At 45.6% G+C, this 14,528-nt stretch overlaps 1 long non-coding RNA gene across 1 annotated transcript; it reads left to right on the top strand.

Moving 5' to 3' along the window:
• The first annotated feature begins 6,534 nt into the window (after window positions 1-6,534).
• Window positions 6,535-14,198, top strand: LOC127013401 (uncharacterized). Its single transcript, XR_007766073.1, has 3 exons — window positions 6,535-6,848; window positions 11,326-11,387; window positions 13,238-14,198. It is a non-coding gene; the product is annotated as an uncharacterized LOC127013401 (long non-coding RNA).
• Window positions 14,199-14,528: the final 330 nt, after the last annotated feature.

The raw sequence follows: 14,528 nt of genomic DNA, 5'->3' as shown, positions 1-14,528 counted from the left end.
CACGCTCTTCTATAGCACCCTCAGCTACATCACAAATGGGAGAAAATTTCTCTTAGCCATAAAAATTGCCCCTGTTAAGAGAGCAGAGGAGGGGAATTTGTACCCTATCCTGAGAAGAACAAAATGGTGATGATGTACAAAGCTAAAGCTTCTGACAGCCACTCATTTTCTGAAAGCATGGAAGATGTATAGAATTGACCAGGAATCTAGGGCTATTATAGCAAAGAGCTGCCAGTGCTTTTTTGGGGGGGTGAGGGGCAGGGGGAATGTGCTGTGACTTACTGTGGTCATGTGTGCATATCGATTTTTGATCCTGCTGGTTGGTCCTGGCTTACATGCCAGTCTTAGACTGTACATTGTTAAGAATCTGGTACTTTCAAAGAGGAGCTAGAACAAAACCAAAGTTTCCTCACATTCTGGCTGGCTTTTTGTCACAAGCTTTGTGCATACATAATCCTTTTGTTGCCAATTAGAAATCTGTGGGTTTTTGTGGTTTTTTTGAGAAGTCCTGATGCTATTTTATCCTATTAGAATTTGAAAATGATATAGCACACAACCTAGCAGGAGGGTTTACTTCTAGAGCATGTGTTTTACAAGGTTATTCTTTCACAGGTTTCAGTTTTACTTGTACATGAGTGACTGATAACTTGCCGAGCTTTCATGTTGAATTCCAGTTGCTTTTATTGGTTGCATTTTCATAACCAAAGAATTAAAACATTTAATTGTTCCCCAGCCAATTGTACAGCTGTTCCATGTAATGTAAAACTATCGATACTGAAAAATCATACCAAAGTGCAGTTTCCCTGTACTCCCAGTTTAGCATATGGTATAAACCATAGTTAATTTACAAAAGAGTAAATTTTGGAGTGACAAACTTGTCTCTCTCATTTCTACTTAAAATGAGAAGCTCCAGGAATTTTGGCAGTCATTTAAGAAAGATTAACACTCCCCCTCCATCTTATACCTGTGTGTTTGTGTTGACGTCAATCATTCTGATTTATTCTTGTGCAAGATCAGACTCAGCAGTGACTTAAGGTAAATGACTGCCAAAACACTTACTGATAAGCTAAAATAATGAGGGACTGTCTGAAGCCCCTAGCAGGCAGCGAGTGCTCCGTTCCCTGCTCCTGAGATGTCTCCTTTCTGCTGTGTTACACTTTTTGTGACACTTAGTTCATTGTGGCGTTGACTAGTTGAAGAGCCTTCAACTGCAATATTTATATATTGGTGGGGTTAGAAGGGCACAGATTAGTTTTAGGCTAAATGGCATACAGTTAAGTTGGGAAAGTTATTTCTGCCTTAAGAGTTTACCTGTGACTGTTAGAGCACTAAATCTGTTCTTGGGAAGAAAGGAAAACCTCTTATCAGGCTGTAAGTTACAGTTAATCTGACTGAAAAAATGTGTATTAAAACAACTTAGAAATCAGAAGACAATTTTGGGCATTAAAGGATTTTTTTTTTTAAGTAATCCTTCTAAATGAGGGCACCCCAATGTGCTTGCATGTTTCTCAAAGTTGTTACCAGTAGGGTATTGCTTTTGTAAATGCTGAGGCCCAAGATAGCGATTCCTCTTGATGAACTATTCTTTTGATGCTACTGATTGTCCTACAGCTTTCTTCTTAGGTAGGTTGGTTGGTTTGTTTTCTTCCTAAATCGTTTCTTTTGTGTATTATCTCCTTTTTGTCTTGTCTGTTCTGGTATTCTTTCATTCAAACTGAATCCAGTGGGCAAAGTGCTGCTCTCATCTTTATCGCTCCACATCTGTTACACCTATACTTAAGCGAATTTGCCCAATATGGGGCATTTGCTTTGGGGATGGAAGAGTGGGGCAGAGGGAGAGAGGGATATATCATCTTGCTGCATGGTATGAAATGAGGGAAGCATTGCATGGGTTCTGTTACTTGTTACATATACCGCATGTACTGTTTTGCATGTGTGGGGGGATATAATTTGCCTGCTCTTCTTCCACTGTTGCATGGGAGGAGATAGGGGAGAAGGAGGAAGACTAACAGGTTTTATTTGGATACCTTAATAAATTTGTTTGCTGATATTATACTTACAATTTGTATATACTTCATGTTCCTCCCCCTAGAATCTCTGGGTTTTCTTCTGCCATATTACTGCAATGTAACTTTAACAGTATGCAGTGGTGATTTATTTTAATACGGTACTGAAATCTCCATTTGTAAATAATCCAGGCTGCTGCTGTGTAAGTAGCTGATGAAATGTCTTTACTGGGTCTGCTGCGTATGAAAGAAACCACAACATTAGGCAATAAAAACTACTAACAGAATGTTACGAAACCAAGACCATGACAAAAAAGCAGCATGTTGTGGATCTATCATTTTTATTCTTGGGACAGATTTTATTATTTTTGGAACTATTACAAGACTTATGTTAAATATTGTGGATGATAAGAGGAAACAGACTCTTGGCAAACATGGAAAACCAATTACAGCGTATTACCCTATTCCCCTTCCAATAAAGGAGGGGCGAAGCTAAAAGTTTATTCTTTGCTTAGCAGCTGGAGGAGGAGGGGAAGGGAAAAAGTGTTCCTGCTTTAGGATTGACTTGAGGAAAGAGATTGTTGCTGTAGCAATCTTATCACAGGCAGTTCAAGCTGGAGAAGGCAAAACCAGCGTGCTCTGCAGTCAGTTTTACCCCAGTCTAAAAAGGTACACTGTTGTCTTGGGAGTACTGATTAAAGAAATCACTATTCTATACTCTCAGGTATACTGTTCACTTAAAAATGAATGGCAGCATGAGTGCAGATGAATCGACACATCAGTATGTTTTGAGGTTTTTTTTTTCCCCCCACGGCATAGTTACGATTTTTAAAATTCCTTCTTTAAAGAGTCAGAGATACAAATGTTTATATTAGGCAGAATCTTGTTGATGCTTGGGACTATGGTACATTTGGTGTAAATTATAGCAAGATCTAATTAGCCCTTCTTACTTAAGCGAAGCCCAGTACCACATATCAAACTAACTGGAAGCTGATTGTTTACTTTTCCTAGACTTAGACATGAAATACTGGGAGGCAAGAAAACCCTTAAGTGAGAGGACAGCTCAAAAGAGACCAAGGTACAATTCTAACAATTGTCAATTTCACGTTGTCCAAGTTAAAATAGTCAAGCAAACAGTATGTTTTCTGATTATGGCTTGGGAAAACATTTTCAGATGCAGGAAATGTCTGAAATAATGTGACTTAAGACAGTTAAGGGTACTCAGGAAGACAAAAACCCATGGGAAGGTGATGCGGGGAGAGGCTGTCAGTTTAACAAGCGTTACCCAGCAGCTGAACACTGCCACCTACGTCTGGGAAGGTGTTGCTGCTCGAGAACACCCTGTTTGGCCAGGTGCACATTGGTAATGCTAAGACCGGAGCTGAGGCAGTGTCCAGAATTTAAGGACACGTACACGTGTTTTTTAGGAGGAGAGATGGGAACAGAAATAGTGGCGGAGGGGCAAATTAACTTGTCAAGTGCGGGCTCAAAAAATACCTGGATCCACATACAACACCTGTCTGGGCTTGTTGTATACAAATACAGCAAAGCTTTGTCTTGAATGTAGTTGGAAGCAGATTTTTACACTTTTTCTGTCATATTTTAATTTGTGAGGATGACTGGACCTTACTTGTGGGTTGCTGGTTAGGTTCATGTCAAAAGCACTTAAGATGGAGAATATCAGAACAAAAAAGAATTTGTGTTTCTGGTGTCCTTGAGAGTCAATCCAGCCACTTCTAAGCAAAGCGTGACTGACTGACCTAAACCAAGTGGTCACGGACGAAGGTCTGTCAGCCATCAGTAGTGTACAAGAATCCAGTGGACAGGCTGTGCTGATTCTCCTTGCCTTGTCTTGTTCAACTCTCATCTCACAAGTAAAACATTCCTGCAGAGAAACTAAAACGCTTGTGGTATCTCACATGGCTATTGCTATGAAGCAGAAATGAAGTTTGTGAAGTAAAGTATGTGCAATATTGTAATTGTCTGGCATGTTTTTCTACAAAGCCATGTAACTTCAGGGAAAAGGGCACCCTTACCACTGAAGAAAGTCTAATGTATGTTATGTCACAGCACTGGCCTGCAGGACTGACCACTGTGCATCATAAATTAATACTTTGGCATTTTTCTCTGGACTCCAAGTCTGACTCTATTTGCTTCCCCGTTTCTTCTGGAAGACCTTTCTTAACTATCACTGGTGAAAAAAATAACTTTAGTTTGTCTACTTTGGATGAAGTGATGTTTGCTTATAACAGTGCCACTATATAAACTGAACGTACATAGTTGGTCATAGACCCACCTATTTAACTCTGTTGAGGACCTGGGAGAAGCACAGGACACGCGAGGAAGCTTACTGAGCTGTGCCTAATGGAGACGTGCAGCAAAAGGCTGGGTAACCACAGCTGGTGGCATGAACCCTGGGCACGGAGCACAAAGTGGTTTACAAGGTTGAAGGTTTGCCGTACTGACAGGCCTGCACAGAGGCTGTGAAATCCCCTCTCCTAGGTCATCCACTAGCAGTAGAAGGCTTCAGTACAATCACAGAAGACATGCAGTTACCTATTAGCAATTTTTTTGGCCAAGCACCATCCGAGTGGTGTTTGTTTGCTTTGGGCTTTATTTTGAAGGTGTACGTAACTTCATTCCATCCTGCTGGCTTTCCAGGTTAGTTCAATTGCTATGCAAGGCAAAAAGCAGTTTTCCTTCAATGTCAGATGAACTCTGAAGTTCTAAAGTTGTTGAGTTATTGTTGCTCACCAAATGTAAGGAGGATCCGTTCAGGGTTGCAGCAGAGGAAAAGCTGCTACTGAAACTATTGCTTCGTGAGCCAAGGAATAAGCTTGCTTGCTGCAGGAAGGAGGAGACATCTCTCGTTATCTGGGTGCTGGGGAGCCAGTCTGTTAGAGCCGTCTCCCCTTCCTGCTCCGCAAGGGCTGAGGCGTCTCTGAGGTATGCAAAGCAGCAACGTGATACTCTCCAAGCTTATCAACCACTATCAGCTGGATCTGCTGTTTGCTCTAGACTCCACCTTTGCTTGGAAAGTGCTTGCAATTCCATGAGGTAATTCTTCCTCCCAGCGCTGTGGCTTGTTACGACGACCATGTGCTCCTACCATAAACCAGGACAGAAAATGAAAAAAGCCGACCGCGATATCCATGTGCCGTAACTTCCTCTTTCTCCGTCCTGCCGGGGAAGGCTGTTGTCCTTCGCACGCTTTCGCTGTTGCCATCCTGACAGCGGTCAGTCTGGGCGGGAGGGCGAAACGCCACAGCCCCAGCGGAGCCATCGTCAGCCAGCCCGCCACCGAAGCGGCCTGACCAGCCGTCCTGCTCGGGCCTGCCCGGGGCACCAGCGCCTGTCCGCTCCCAAGCCACCGCCGGTTTACCCACAGGTGTGAGGCAGAAACCTGCTGGGTTGGCACCGAGGCCTCCGCGGCTGCTCTGGGGCCGATATCAATCTGCGTTATTTTGATTTGGCTCGGATTGATTAGGAACAGGTCCGGACTAACATACCATAAACACCTATTAAACCGAAATAAATACATCTACAGGGGGCTTAAGTTAAACGGGTGCAGCTTTGCCTGCGCGGGGGAGTCGGAAGCGGCGGCGGGCCCCGCACACGGCGGTCCCGACGGAGCCCGGCCCCGACGGGGCGCCCCGACGGGTCTCCGCACGGGGCCCCCAGGCCCCTGACGCCCGCCGGCCGGCCGGGCAGCGCCCGCCCCCGCCGCCACGCGGTGCGGAGGCCGGGGCCGTGACTCATCGCAGCCCCGGGGCCGCTCCCGCCGGCCGGCACTCGGGCTGGGGCGGTCGGGCCGGGGCGCTCGTCCCGCCCGGACGGGACGGGACGGGACGGGACATGTCGTGTCGAGTCCCCTCCGTTCCGCGGCGACACCGGGCGGGGGGGGGGGTGGGGGGTGGGGGGTGTTGGGGGGGCGGCGCTCCCCATTGGCCGGCGGCCGCGCCCAATCAGGGCGGCCGGGCAGTCGCCGTCAGGAGAAGGAAAGCCCGGCCGCGGTGACGTCGCGCGGAGCGGGCCGGCGGGGGGAGGGGCAGCCGCGGTCGCGCCTGTCGCCGCGGGAGGGGGCGGGGCGGGGGTTCCCTTGGGGGGCGGGGGGAGGGGGCGCTCGGCCGGGAGGCGGTGGCGGCCGTGGGGGAGGGCCGTGCCGTGCCGTGCCGTGCCGGTGGCTCCCTCGCAGGGCTGCGAGGGGGGTAGGGGCGTGTTGGCCCGGTAGCCCGGCCCGCCGCCTGAGCGCGGCCGTCGCCACGGCAACCTCCGTCCCGCGGGGGGAGGGGCGCAGGTAGCGGGCGGTGGCGCGGGCGGGGTCCGGCCCGCCATCCCCCCGGGGCCGCCGCCGCCGCCGCCGCCGCCCTGGGAGGCGCCTGTCACCGGCTGCCCGCTCTCCCCCGCGGCCCGTTCGCCCCGCTGCCGCGGCCCCGAGGGGCCTCTGCGAGCAGCGCAGGCCGCCTGGGGTCCGGCGGGCCGGCCCGCGGCGCTGTGAGGGGGTGAGCTGAGGCGGTTGGTTGGCGGTGGCCCTCGGCTGGGAGAGGGGCCGAGGGGAGCCGAGCGCGTCGGGCCCCTTCCCCCATCTCGGCCAACATCCTCGGGAGCTGCTCCCTCGGCGTGCGGGTGCAGTGTCCGGCACAAACTTGGCTGGGATTCCCCGGGGGGGGTTGCTGTGACGATATGTCACGGCAGCGTGAGGAAGCGGGTCCAACGTCTCGGGCTTTGTGAACCGAGCCCGTCAGGAGGTGACGCGTTGCTTGTGCTTCGCTGTGGAAGGGCGCTGCGAAGGAGCGCGCCCGCAGCCCCGTCCGGCAAAGAAGGTCGAACCTGAAAAAAAAGGTGAGATTTCCTCCTAGAGCAAGAGCGCTGGCAAGCGCGAGGAGTCCTCCCCCACGCTGAGAGGAAGGGGCGCGAAGTCACGTCAGCGCTCTGTAGATGGGATCCGATTCCCTGGCATTACAATAACCGTGGCAGCTGTTGGCGTATTTAAGCCAGGCCACTTCCTCAGACCATCCGGGGGCCTTCGCTTAACGCTGTGTTTGTCCCTTCAACAAATGCTGTTTGCACGGAGCCTCGCTGGCGGTGAGCGTTCTCCCCTTGCTACGCGAGCGCGGAGATGTGCGAGTGCAAGGAGATGCGGGAGGGGTGTGCGAGGGGTGACTTCAGCAGTAAAATTATTCCCTGCAACCTGGGGCTGGGTTTCTTGTGGTCAGTGCGAGGGCAAGCCAGCCTGTCGCCCTCCCCTTCCCCCTGCCCCTGCAGAATCTGCCTGGAGCCCATCCCAGGGTCCCTCCTCTGACCCAGCTCCAGCTGAAGCGTTGCTGACCTATATATGTTGTGGTACCTAGCCAGCTCTGTGACTGGCTATTTACAGTAAAGACACAATACAGCTGTTCTGCTTAGAAAAATAATAGGAAATTCGAAGTTTTTAACTTCTTTCACTGCATTTTATTATTTATAATGCTATCTCCAAAATAATTTCAACTTCTTATGTTAAAGAGTTACTTTAGTGGAGGAAAAACACTTTCTTTCACTTTATTTTTGTACTTGGCAAAACGAAGGTGAGAAAAGAAGCAGTGAAGGTAAATATTTTGATCTTTAAGTGGTTAGACAATAGAACTTTTAGGTCTGTAAATTTTTTCACAACATTAGCAACAATTATTACTGTCACCTGTTTTACTTCTGAATGCAGCAAGAATCTATCTGGATTGTATACCCCTGCACATGCCTTCTGTACTGATACTGGCTTTAATTTTACTATAAATTAGACTGGCCTCATCTAGAGAAAAAACAATGTAGAGAAACTGGAAATTCCCCATGAAGTCTACTTTTCATTAATTAAAGTCTTCTGTGGATGATTCCATACTAAATGTGATGCTTAGACAGTAAAGTTGCATCTTATAAAGATAAAATAATGTTTTCTTTTGGCTCTAAATCTTAAAAGTGAAGTGCTTAAAAGTTGACAGTGGGCATAGTCGGTATTGCCTGGACAACTCCTTCAGTTTTGATTTGCTTTTTGGGCAGGTAGAGTACCCCACAGGCATGCTGGGACATTTGGCCCTTCCGACCAGTTTGTCATTGAGGAGGCAGATAACTAAACTGTAAACCCAAAGCAAAACCATTTCAGTGCTCACAGATGAACACCTCTTGACCTCCTGACATCCCTAGTTTAGGTGGGTTTAAATAAATGGAGAAATGTATGCAATGCATACTTTTAGGTACACACTAATAGTATGTATACATTGAAATACTATTTAATAGAAAGGCAGGCAGCATCTGAAAAGCACATAAGCCTAATTGATTCCAGACACAACTGGCCTGGATTTTGTTTCCTCTTCTTCCAACTTTCTGACCTTGTAAAAATTATCTTGATTGTGTTATACTAAAACAAGGCCATGATCTTGCAAAAACTACCATGTGTGCTAGTGCTGAGAAGTACCGGGTAAAGGCCTGTGTATGGAACAAATGTCGACAACATTAGGCCCCAAGTTCGTTTGTTTGTTTTCCTTTGGTTACATCTAATCATGGTGAACCAATAGTCTCACTTCTGCTAAAAGCTGAATCTGGGTTTTCATTTTTAAAGGAGGTGAAAAATGTGTAGTAAAACTTATGATTTGAGGTGAATGATAGGTTTAAAATTCTTACAGCAGTTTAAGCTACTGGGATTTTATGGCATTTAGACTAGGGGAAAGAACAGTGAGGGTTTAAAAATATGTATGGCCTGTAATTTTTTCAGTAGTTTTGTGTGTGTGTGTGTGTGGTGGTATCTTTGTTTTTCAGAAGATTGTTTCTAGGGATTGGTAGGAAAGTTTAAGGACTTACTGGCTTTGATGGTAACCCTTATGATACCGTTGTGCCTTTGCATTGTGTCTTCTGTAAAAAAAGACCTAGGACAGCATAAAGTGTTAGATGTGCTGCTGTCTTTGGCGCTGGAGAACTTCCGAGTGTAATTATATTTTCTGTTTGACAAAAATCCAAGGCCCAGGTACACTGATTCTTTTATTGCAATAACTGCTACTGCTCCTTCTATTTGGGAATCTGCAGCTTGCTAACCTTAAATCTCTGTGAAGAGTTGTGACAGAAAAACGTCTTTCCAGCGTGTTGATCTGAACAGATGATCTCTCTATTTCTCTGAAGGCTCTCCTTTTGTTTTTTTCAGGATCAAGAATAAACTATGTATTTGTGCCTTTGTCAACAAGGCTCCCATGGGGAAATCCTTGTAAGCACTGGGATTGCCTATTTGGTAGCAAGGAGGTTTATAAAAAGTAACTCCAGGTGGAAGTGGGCCTTTTCCTGCTCCTCCCTCAATCCTGCTGCCATTCCCTTTCATCCAGGCCCTGAGAACTGCCTGCCTTTCAGACTAAGCTACAAATGTAAGAGACTTGTGGTCACTTGACCAAGATATTAGAATATCTACCTTTACTTATGTTGATTAATTGATGTTCTGGGGAGTTTCCTTGTATATCATGTAGCAAATCGACTTATGGTGGTCATACAACAGCAAATGTAACTTAAAAAATTAAGCCTACCTCTAAAGAAAATGAGCAGCTTTTATGCGTCATTAAACTTGGTTTCTAAGAAGTTGGCATCCATATGGCTGCCATCGTGTTTGGGCTTTTTAGCTCCCTTGTCAACATTTCTTATTTCCCTACAGAATGCAAGGTGGACATGGTGTGTGGTATATTATTTATTAAATAAAAAACCTGACAGCATGTGCAGTGTTGTGACTCAAAAGTCGTGTTGGTAACCTACTACACCAAAGATTAAACGATGAATATTAGTGCTAACACTGTATCTATTGTCTTTATCTTTGTCATGGTTTAACCCCAGCCAGCAGCTAAGCACCACGCAGCCGCTCCCTCACTGCCCCCTGCCTCCCCCCCCCAGTGGGATGGGGAGGAGAATCGGGGAAAAAAAGGTAAAACTCATGGGTTGAGATAAGAACAGTTTAATAACTAAAGTAAAATATAATACTAACAATAATAATAATGAAATATAATAATAATAATAATAGTTGTAATGAAAAGGAATATAACAAAAAAAAAGAAGAGGGGAAAAAAAAGAAAAGAAAAAAAACCAACAGTGATGCACAGTGCAATTGCTCACCACCCGCTGACCAATGCCGGAGCAGCGATCCGCCCCTCCCAGCCAACTCCCCCCCGTTTATATACTGGGCATGATGTTCCATGGTATGGAATATCCCTTTGGCTAGTTCAGGTCAGCTGCCCCGGCTCTGCTCCCTCCCAGCTTCTTGCACACCTGCTTGCTGGCAGAGCATGGGAAACTGAAAAGTCCTTGGCTTAAGATAAGCGCTACTTAGCAACAACTAAAACATCAGCATGTTACCAACATTGTTCTCACACTAGATCCAAAACACAGCACTGTACCAGCTACTAAGAAGAAAATTAACTCTATCCCAGCTGAAACGAGGACAATCTTCTAGCAGCTGTTTTACAACTTTTCTGTTAAGTTGTAGGCAAGCTTCAGGTAAAACCCTGCCGCCTTAGAGGCTGTGATATAATCTGTGCTCTCAGTGCGAAAAATACGGCATGTTCTGGCTTGCATTTTCTAAGAGAGAAAACAGTTGGTCCGTTGCTTAAAAGTTGTGCCATTCAGTGCAGCGCTACTTAAGTGTGCAGCCTATGAAGTGTGACCTGTGGCATTACGGATGCAGCGCACATCCCCTGCCTCCTCTTCGACCACAGGATGAAGATACGAGGTCTTTCTGCCTTAACTGAAATAAGCAAGTTCTGTTCATCTGCCAAGAACGTACAAGTAAATATAATGATTGTATGAGTTGCTTGTAATACCCAAAGTATAAACTTGTGCATAGGAAAGGTGAGTTTCTGGCAGGTTTCCAGGGGAGTTCCCCCAGCACTGCAGAGCTGAGGCATTCCTCTTTAAGGATAAGACAAATGCTAGATATTTACGCAAGACAGAAACAGAAGGGGTGCAGAATGGAGGGATACAAAATGAAGTGTCGGGTGGTGGTGGTGGTGCTTTTAACACTGATCTGTGGCTCTAGATTTATTTCTTCACGATTGGCACTGAGTGGAATTGAACACCTCTGCTTTCAAATCATGTCAGCACAAATGACAAGTACGCAGCATCTCGTGGAATCAGATCTAACATGTCTCCTATGAAATGTATGCATGAAGTGAGGTGTTCCTTTATCTGTGAGTTGGTATTATCAGAGTACATTTTGCTAAATTCAGTTTTAAATTTAATATTTGTAAGGTTCAATTAACTGTGCATTGTTTTAAATACTTTGATGATTAAACTCTACTTAGCCAGGCAGTTGTTTCTTTTCTTGCAGTGAAGTGCTGCGCAAGGGATACGCGCTTGGCTGGATTGTGAGAAACTGTGAAGATCGTACAAGTAAGTTTAAGTCCTTACATGTTTGCTGAATGTATCTCACACTTTTTGAATGTCCCAGAACCCACAATAATTAATGCAGGCTACAGTGCGAGTGCATTATCCTTTTCCTCCATATTATGCTGTTTCCATAGAGTATTGATTCATATTCAGAGTTTTGGCCCCTCTCTTAAAGTGTTTTGTGCCAGTGAAATGAAGACCACCGCTGACAACTCTGCTACTCTGTTGCAGCAGAACTCTTCCATAAGCTTTAAACTTAACTAGGTGTGAGACTGTTTTCTCAGGGCTGGGCCTGAAATAGTGGAAGGAACAATTTATTTTACTTTTTCTGTATATAAATATACAGTGATTTTATGTATGTCCCTATATCCTTCTGAAACCAAATTTTCCATGCACACCCTTCTGGAGAGAGAGAGGACAAGATAGAAAGAGACAGAAGAGGTGTCACCAATTACTTTGCTGTAAGGCACCAAGATACTACTGTGATAAATCCAGTATAAGAAAACACAAGTAATAATATGGATTGATGTAATGCAGAGCACGTTTATGAAACGTCTCAATTACACCAAGCTAGGAGGATGGTGGCCGCTATGGATGATCAGTTCAGAAATCAAAATGAACTTAATAAATGCAAAAGTGAAAACAATCGTCAATTTCTTGGAGAAATCAAGGTAGATGGCTATAGGGAGTTTGTAGAGAATCACTAACAAAATAGCAATGGACGATGCAATGCTTTTGCAAAATGCAATGCTCTCTTAGGATTTATCAATAGGTGGCATATGTAAGTCATAGAGAAAGATGTAAAGATGCCTCCACTAAGAGCCAGTAAGGCCTCAACTGCAGTACTGCCTTCAGTTTCATGTTCTATGCTGAAAAATAAAGTACAGGACAGGGCAAGAAAAAATAAGAGAGATAGAATATAAAAGGAAATTCCAAAGGAAGGGAGGATGTTGAGGCTGCAAAATAATTTTTAGAGGGAATTGGATAAATTTTCCAATGTGTAAAAGGTTAGAAGAGGTTTGATCAACTGTTTTTGAATGCTAGGGGAAAGATGAGATAAATTGGATCTGTACAGAGGGAAAATGTCTCAGATGGGATATTAGGAGGGTGGGAGGATGATTTAAATTGGATATTAGGAGAGTGGGGGGAGGTGCAACAACAACTTTTAAATCGTTATAGTGAAATACCAGAACAAGCTACTTAGGAAGTTCGGGTATCTGCTTCACGGAGGGTTTCTAAGAGCAGGTTAGACAAACATCTGTTGGGGATTGTCTGGGGCTACTTTATCCTGTCTTTGTGCGGCCGGGGGGGACCAGATGGTCTCTTCAGATCCCTCTCAGTCCTCTTCCTAGAAGTTTACCAAGCAGGGAGGGGAGTGGACCTCAGTTTAATGAGAAAACGGTATCATCCTATTAGTTGATCCTCTTTCAGAATAGAAAAAGAATCAGAGAGAAACCACATCTAACTTGAATATAGTAAATGGATTTTTTTTAATTGTTGTTGACTTGCAATTTTATGAAGCATTTACAAAAAAAAATACATGGAAAAGTTGTAAAACTGAATGCATTTAAGGTGTTCCTTACTGCATTTGTAGTGTAACAGTTTAAAGAAACAATTTTAAACACATCTTTTTCTCAATGAACCTAAGTAGCAAAAATAACAAGTTTATAACTATTTTTCAGGGATATTACAAATGTGTGTTTGGCTGTGGGTTTTAAATTGCCTCCCATCTTAAAACAAGTAACAACAACGTGCGTAGGTATTTCTGACCATATCAGAGAATGTCGCACCAGGGTGCTCCTTGCATGTGCAAACCCAGGAAATAATCATGACAGATCACTCTTGCTCCCCAGTCCACAGAAGGAAGAAGTTATTCGGTACCTGCTCTGAAAAATCTGTCTTGAAGGGAAGCTGAATGGAAACGTGAAAGTCAGCACCTTGCTTCCTCGGCAGGTGAACTCTGTGACTGCAGCGGCGTTTCCCTCCCTCCCTCCCTGCCTCCCCCGGGCTGCGCGTTGGGAAGTTCCAGTGAAATATAGCTGCTGTGGAAAGTCCTGCTCACAGCGAGGAGACGTGACCTCTCGGCGAGTCAGATCCAATTTTACAGGCAGCTCTGAGTCAGGGTGGAGCCCGTGAACTGAACTTTGTATTTAAGAAGGAAGTGATGTTGGTGGCTGCTTGTGTTGCTAAGCAGATGAGTTGCTGTATTTTTATGTCAGCTGATAGTTTCGTCGGGTGTGTGACTTCATTCTTAGATATGATGCCTTCCATTTATTAAGGACAAAGGTCAGAAATTGTCAGCGCTGTGATAGCTGTGTCTCTCCATATAAGAAGAGGCATGTTCTACTGAGCCGTCAAAGATGGAAATGGGAGTCCTTAATGCTGCTTCTGCACCGTGAAAACAAAACCGACCGTGAAACTGTCAGTTTGTGTCACGGTCCAAGAGTGAACGTCCTCACAAGCAGGGATGTCGTGGAGTAGGTTCGTTCCCTGGTGTTGCTCCATTTTTATAACTCACTACTGTTCCCGATTAAAGAGGTGGCCTGTCTAACCAAGTGTCTTGTCTCCAGTAGCAATGGGAACTGGGGGGCTGAGCTGAGCAGTCGGGCACTGGCCTGCTAAATCGGAGTTTAGATGGAAAGCTGAGGGATCCTGCCTCTTACTTTGGTAAACTAAGCAGTGAGTCTATTTGGGAAGGAGAGCGAGTGGTTTATCACCTCTGTGCTGCTGGCATTCCAGTGGGTGCTGCCTTCCAGCTGTCCAGATTGTCATGGGCACGTGGCAGTACGCAGGCAGCGTTTCTGAGAGACTTGAGGGGCAGAGTGCAGGCAGGTTCGGGGCAGCTGCCCACAACTGTGTGTGTACCTATGCAACCCACAGTGACAATTCACGGTGTGTTGTCTCAGATGGCATTTCCACCTATTCCCCCCTTCAAGTCTTTGGTTACGTCCTTAAGTTAGCCTTGAGAGAGCTATACGTTGTTATCCTTGTTCTGAGAGAGATTACTGTATCAGAACACTTCCACAGAAAAGAATGACTTTTGGGAGTAGCATTAATAATTCTTCTTGTTGTTGGGTTCCCGAGGGTGAGGCAGCGGGGAATGCTGACGTCCCTCAGAGAGCTTTGCCCCTGTAAGGCCTGGCA

Source organism: Gymnogyps californianus, chromosome 2 (assembly GCF_018139145.2).
Source record: "Gymnogyps californianus isolate 813 chromosome 2, ASM1813914v2, whole genome shotgun sequence".
Taxonomy (NCBI): Eukaryota; Metazoa; Chordata; class Aves; order Accipitriformes; family Cathartidae; genus Gymnogyps; species Gymnogyps californianus.
This window is presented reverse-complemented; position numbering and strand designations above follow the sequence as displayed.